We start from the raw sequence: 5,989 nt of genomic DNA on the forward strand, positions 1-5,989 counted from the left end.
TGTTGTGGTCGTGTACAACATGCAGTGTATCGGACACAATGATGCTGGGCGACCTCCAACCTCCTCCTCCAGATTTGATACAGGAAACGAATTACTACAAGATCCATCAGATATTTTACTTGATTCACTAACAAGTCTATCATAAAAACAAATCAGGGATTAATATAGTGTGTGTGTGTCTGTGTTAAATGTTGCAGAGGGCTCCTGGATTCCCTCAAGAGTGGAAACGGAGAACGACTTGGGGCTGACTGTGTGGAGGAAGGTGCTGGAAATAATTCATACATCATTTATATGAGCCACGGGGTGATAAAATTCAATATAGTGCATCATCTCCACTGGACCGAGTCTTTATTATAACACTGACAAATCTGAGTTCAGCTGCGTTTGCGTGTTTGACACAGACCTGCCTCTCACAAAAGCCCCCGGCAGAGCCATTCACACGAAGATACCAACATGGAAACAAACATTCAAATCCATCCTGCTTCTGCTGAGTCGCGATCATGCTCCTCTCTCTCACTGGTTTCTTCCTCCAGCTCCTCCTGGGGGATCCCAAAGGCGATTCCAGGCCAGATGGGGTATATAATCCCTCAGTATGCTCTGGGTCTGCCCTGAAGGAAATCCTTCCAGTTGTGGATGTGCCTGGAAAAACCTCCACAAGCATCCAACGGGCATCATAATCAGACATTTTTAACCGTGGAGGAGCAGCACCGTCATTAAAGGGTTAGAAACATTTCAGGTATTTCGGGTTCTACTCAAAGCTCATGACCTAAATCCAAAGGATGGTGCAGAAGTACTGTACTACACAAATATAGGTAGCTATAATGAGTTCTGGATGGTTTTTCACCTCTGTTTTACATTGTCGTGAACATTTTCTCGCAGACTGACAGGTATTGTGTAAATCGACAGATCGCCTTCAAGAAAGCACAGAGGGACTGTTGGAATCTCGATTGATGGCAGCGACAACAAAGATCTGCCTCGGAAGAACAAAAAACACCTCTACTTTCTCCGGCTCCGGCTCCCTCGTTGAGAGCTTGATAAGAGCTGAGAGCTGCGCGGAGACATGAAGGCGTTTGCGTGGGCTGCCGGACGGTGCGTGGGATAAAAAAAAACATCAAGAGTCCATACGTGACACAAGAGGAAGAAAAAGGCGAGGGATGGCCGCATGCTTGTGGTAAAACAGAGACGGTTTTATTTCTTTTCATCAGTCACGTGACAGCAGAGATGAAATAGAGATGTTAGAATAAAAGTTGATCACATTAAGCTTGTAGTTTAATTAAAATTGGTCTGGTATCCATTGTTTATCCTATTAAAATCCAAAGGTTTATTAAGGCCACACAGCTCAAGATTCTGAGTTTGTGTCAGTGTTTCTGGTTCAGATTTGTTGTTGATGACTGGGACGCAGAAGTGACAAAGGTTTCTAATTATAGTGACCTGACATGATGAATGACAGTTAATTCTCTTCTTAGAGAAGAGAACATAAAAGTGAAATGATTAAAATGTTTTTTTAAGGTTGGCTACTCACTCAGGTCAAAGGTTACGAAATGTTTGTGGTTACATCACACAGAAGCAGTAGCTTGAAAATAGAAATACTACTTATTCTTCAGACGTAACCACCAAACAATTAACTTCTACTTTGTTTTTCATCCGAGGCTCTGTGGCTGCGGCTCAGGAAGCACAGCGGGTTGCCCACTAATCACAGGTTTGGCAGTTTGATCCCCGGCTCCTCCTGTCCACATGTCAAAGACTTGGCCGACTCTTGCAGACTCTTACATAATATTCGACCACGTCGTCATCATACACAAAGACGAATGTTGCTTTGAACACCGAGCGAAACAGACTTGAAGTCTGTCTATCAGAGGCTTCACTGTCACCGCTCTCATCAGCATTGTCTTCCTGCAGCATCAGGCTGCAGAACGAGTTTTAATAAGCTCATCGAGCACTTCTCAGCACTCAGTGTTTGACAGACACAGTCAGTCGACGAGTGGTGGTGGTGGTGGTGATGGGGAACATAGTGAAGCAGTTTGCAGCTAAAGAGACAGATATTTCCCTCAGGAGATGGTGGGAGCACACTCTAAAAAAGGAGGCTGAATATTGGACTTACATTTGCCATGTGGCACGAAACACATCTTACAGCGGTTTACTTTACTTAAAATCATCAAGATTTTTTTTTAAAGATGATTTTTTTGGCCTTTTCATGCCCTTTATTGATAGTACAGCTGAAGATAGACAGGAAGCAGGGGGCAGAGAGAGGGGGAGTGACGCGGTAAAATAGCCGTCCGATGCGGGATTCGAACCAGGGCCAGCTGCAGCAAGGACTACAACCTCCACACATGGGGCGGCCACTTAACCCACTACGCTCCCGACAGCCCCATCACAAAGACTTTTACCAAAATCAAGCATCACATACTTTTCATAGGCGATCACACCCGGAGCACAAAGTCGCAAAGTTCATGAACGGTGAGTCATCTTTAAATCACCACGGTCAGGCTGCTGCATATGTGGCTGAACTATTTCACCCGTACTCATCATCAGGTTCTCTTTCAGGTCAAACTAAGCTAAATTTAAGGTTTGTCCCACGCAGCCGCCTTAAGACCTGTGGCCATCGAGCTTTTGAGGCCCGGAGCACCTAAACTACGGATTGCTCTGCACGCCCACTTACACTGTGCTGATTCTTTTAAAGCACAGCTTAAGACATGCATGTTTAGTCAGGTGTTTGCCCTGAACAACATGTGTGTATTTGATATATTTATTGTGTATTTTTATTGTGAATATGCCTTCTTTCTTGTAAAAGCTACTTACTCACTTAAATTTAGGCCCTTTAAATGTATTGATTTTTTAAATATTGGTGTAGTTTTATTATATTTATGAAGAAAGGTTTTTTTGTTTTTTCCCTTTAAAGTGATTAAGGGAATCCGGCAGGAGCAAGACACCTCCCGTCCTCCTAAATCTCACAGATACTGAATGGAGGTCTCGTTTTTAAACCCACTCCCATCAACATCACACTTTAGGGATTGTACACTTCTCACCGTTGCAAATCCTTGAAAGGAACCCCAGGTGAGTCAGCCTCCACATTTTCCACCTGTAACAAAGATGACTAATCCGTGGCCTCCTCCGCATCACGCCTCCCCTTCCTCTGTACCGAGACTGCAGTCACTGCTGCTCTGGCCTCAAGCGGCCCTGATGATCGCCGCGGGTGAACAGACTGAAACAAGCACGGGTCAATCTACCGCAATCCACCGACATGTCTCTTTATGGCTCGCTCAGCTTCACTGTGCACAAATTAGTCAGATGTGTGTTCTTATAAGCGCTCGAACACCAACGAAAGCCTCATTATATTTGGACAGTGAAAGCTGTTAGTCCAGATCAATCTGTGCAGGGAGTTACTCATAGTCCACAGAGATAAAGCCAAGAATCCATGCATATGCTGGCGATCAAAAGGACTGTATTATAAACGTGATGATGGAAGCTGAAGAATACAGGTACCCTCGACTTTGACTGTTTCTTTATGTCGTGATTTTGAGTTAAATCTCTGATTAATGTGTCAAAATGGCAGGATGTATACACATACATGTCTCACAGCACTTTAAGTCCCCTATCGTTCACTTCACTGCAGCTGAAGTGATGCTGCATCTCTCCATGCAAAAGAGTATTTTAAGGAAGTCACATTATCTATGGTATTATTTACTACAGACTTCATGTCTAAATACAAAAGAATAAAAATATTAGTATGACAATCAACTGAATCGGTTGTCTGCTGCACTTTTAGGATTTCTCATCTGTGCTGGTATAAGTTAAACATCAAAACTCATAAACCTGTGTTTATTGTGTGCATGTTCTTGTTGTATGTTATACAACTTTACCTTTTTTCATATCTTTGTGACAACTTCCAGCTACTTTAACCGGTTAGTCTGCTCTGTCAGAGGTTCAAGAGAGTGGAATATTGTTTCAAATCACACCAGACAGTAACCAATTATTACGATTACTATGAGGATTAACACATAAATTACTTGTCTACAAATATACTGTATGCCACCACTGCTCTTATTTCTGACTGACTGCGACTTCTGTGTCTTACTCCAATCTTCAAACCGCATGCCAGGGACAAAAGATGACTAAAGATTGCCGTTTGTCTTGTAGTTTGCGATACTATATGTGCTATTCGTTCACAATTCTTGTCTGCTAATGTCACTCTATATACATACACTGACAAATATCAGTTTGTTTTTTTTTTACCATGTGTTTTTTATATTTTGCACTCACCTTTTTAAAATAATATAAACAAACTAAGCTACTGATCAAGGCCGCATCATAATGATGAAAGCTTTAGAAAAAGTGGAGCTGAGACTCTTCTGTCAAACAAATAATAAAGTTATCCAGCATTTACTGTTTTCAGGGTCAGATATTGTAACATGCTTGTTTCTATTCATCTTTTTTAAAGCCCTATATGGGACAGCACATATAGGATGCACAGAAGAGTCTAAATCAGCCTCGTTTCCAATTGTCTCTTTCAGCAGTGGTGACCAACTGTAATGAGGAAAACACAGCGGAGGTGGCTTCTGGCTCCGGCTCCGGCTGTGAGAGCAGTTAAAGTGCAGTCAGGTAAATCAGCATGATAGCAGGACAATAAGAGCCCGAGGCGGACACAGTCCAAATCCCAGACCTGTAGCCTCTGTCCTCACTCCAGTTACTCACTGGTAGATACAATCAGACAGCAGCTCTGCAGGAGAAAGAAAATCCACTTCCCCTCTGAGTGACAGTTAGAGGGGAAGCTGTTATTGGTGTATGAGGGGGACAAACAAGCGACGCCTCACATATGAAAGAATTATTAGAAAATTCAATATCTTTAGTTTGAGGTGTTTATTGAACTGTATTTTAAAAATGTAATTATTTACTATTTCTATATTTTACATATACAATAATACAAACACAAATTCTTCTCACTAAACCACTTTACTCAGGAAAAGGTTTAAACTCTTTTAGACGAATATTATGCAAATAAAAATATGTATTGCACTGTATGCTGCATACTGTATAGTTTATAGTAGTAAACTTATGTTTTACTCTCCTCTACTGCACAAAACGTTTTAATTGTAATATTTTTTATTATTATTATTATTATGTTGTGTCAATTTCTACTGCTTCTACAATTCTACTACTAGTACAGTAGTAGTGTGTTGCACTCCAGTGTATTAATATATTGTGCTTTATATCTACATAATCAGGAATATGTTGAAACTCTATTGGTCTCTATTTTTTGACAGAAATATTTCTAAATATCATTTGCAGCTCTTTAACAGTTGGTTAATTGTGCACAAAATCGACCTTTCTCACTTTTAATGTGGCATTTTGGTTTGCACGGTTCTATCAGGAATCTTTTATAAAATCTCCAACTCAAGCCATGAAACATAAAATGATAAAACAACGATTTACAGTTTAAGCACAGCTCGTTATCGCTGTATCATGCTCGATACACACACACGACACTGACAAATAAAATACACAATTTTAGTAATTACTGAGAACTAGCTTTGGTAAGTCGAGAAGTCACAACAAGGTGGCAGTGTTTTATTTAGTTAAATAGAGTATTCTACTCCTGCATTGAACTCCTAGAGGCGGTTAACGTGTCAGATTTGTATAGACATGCTGCTGTAAAAAGCGTAAAGCAAGAGATGAAACAGTTAGAAAAAAAAAAGCAACATAGTGCAGAAACACAAACAAGTCGCACAGCCCACAATCGATACAGCATTTATTTATTTCAGAAACTTTAATACTGTTCACTGCAAATGTCTTTTTCATACCTTTTACATTTTACAAAGCAATGGATCCGGGATGTAAACAGTATCTTTAATTCTGTTAAACGCATGTCCTCTTGAATTTGTGTGCTTTTACTCGAGTCAGAGCTGATCACTTCACTGTTTGGTTTGTTCTTCCAACACAGCTGTGTGAGCAGTGACTCTGAGCCGCGTGAAACCGTTCTGCGGGGGGGGAG

The sequence above is a fragment of the Larimichthys crocea genome, chromosome XI (assembly GCF_000972845.2).
Source record: "Larimichthys crocea isolate SSNF chromosome XI, L_crocea_2.0, whole genome shotgun sequence".
NCBI lineage: Eukaryota > Metazoa > Chordata > Actinopteri > Sciaenidae > Larimichthys > Larimichthys crocea.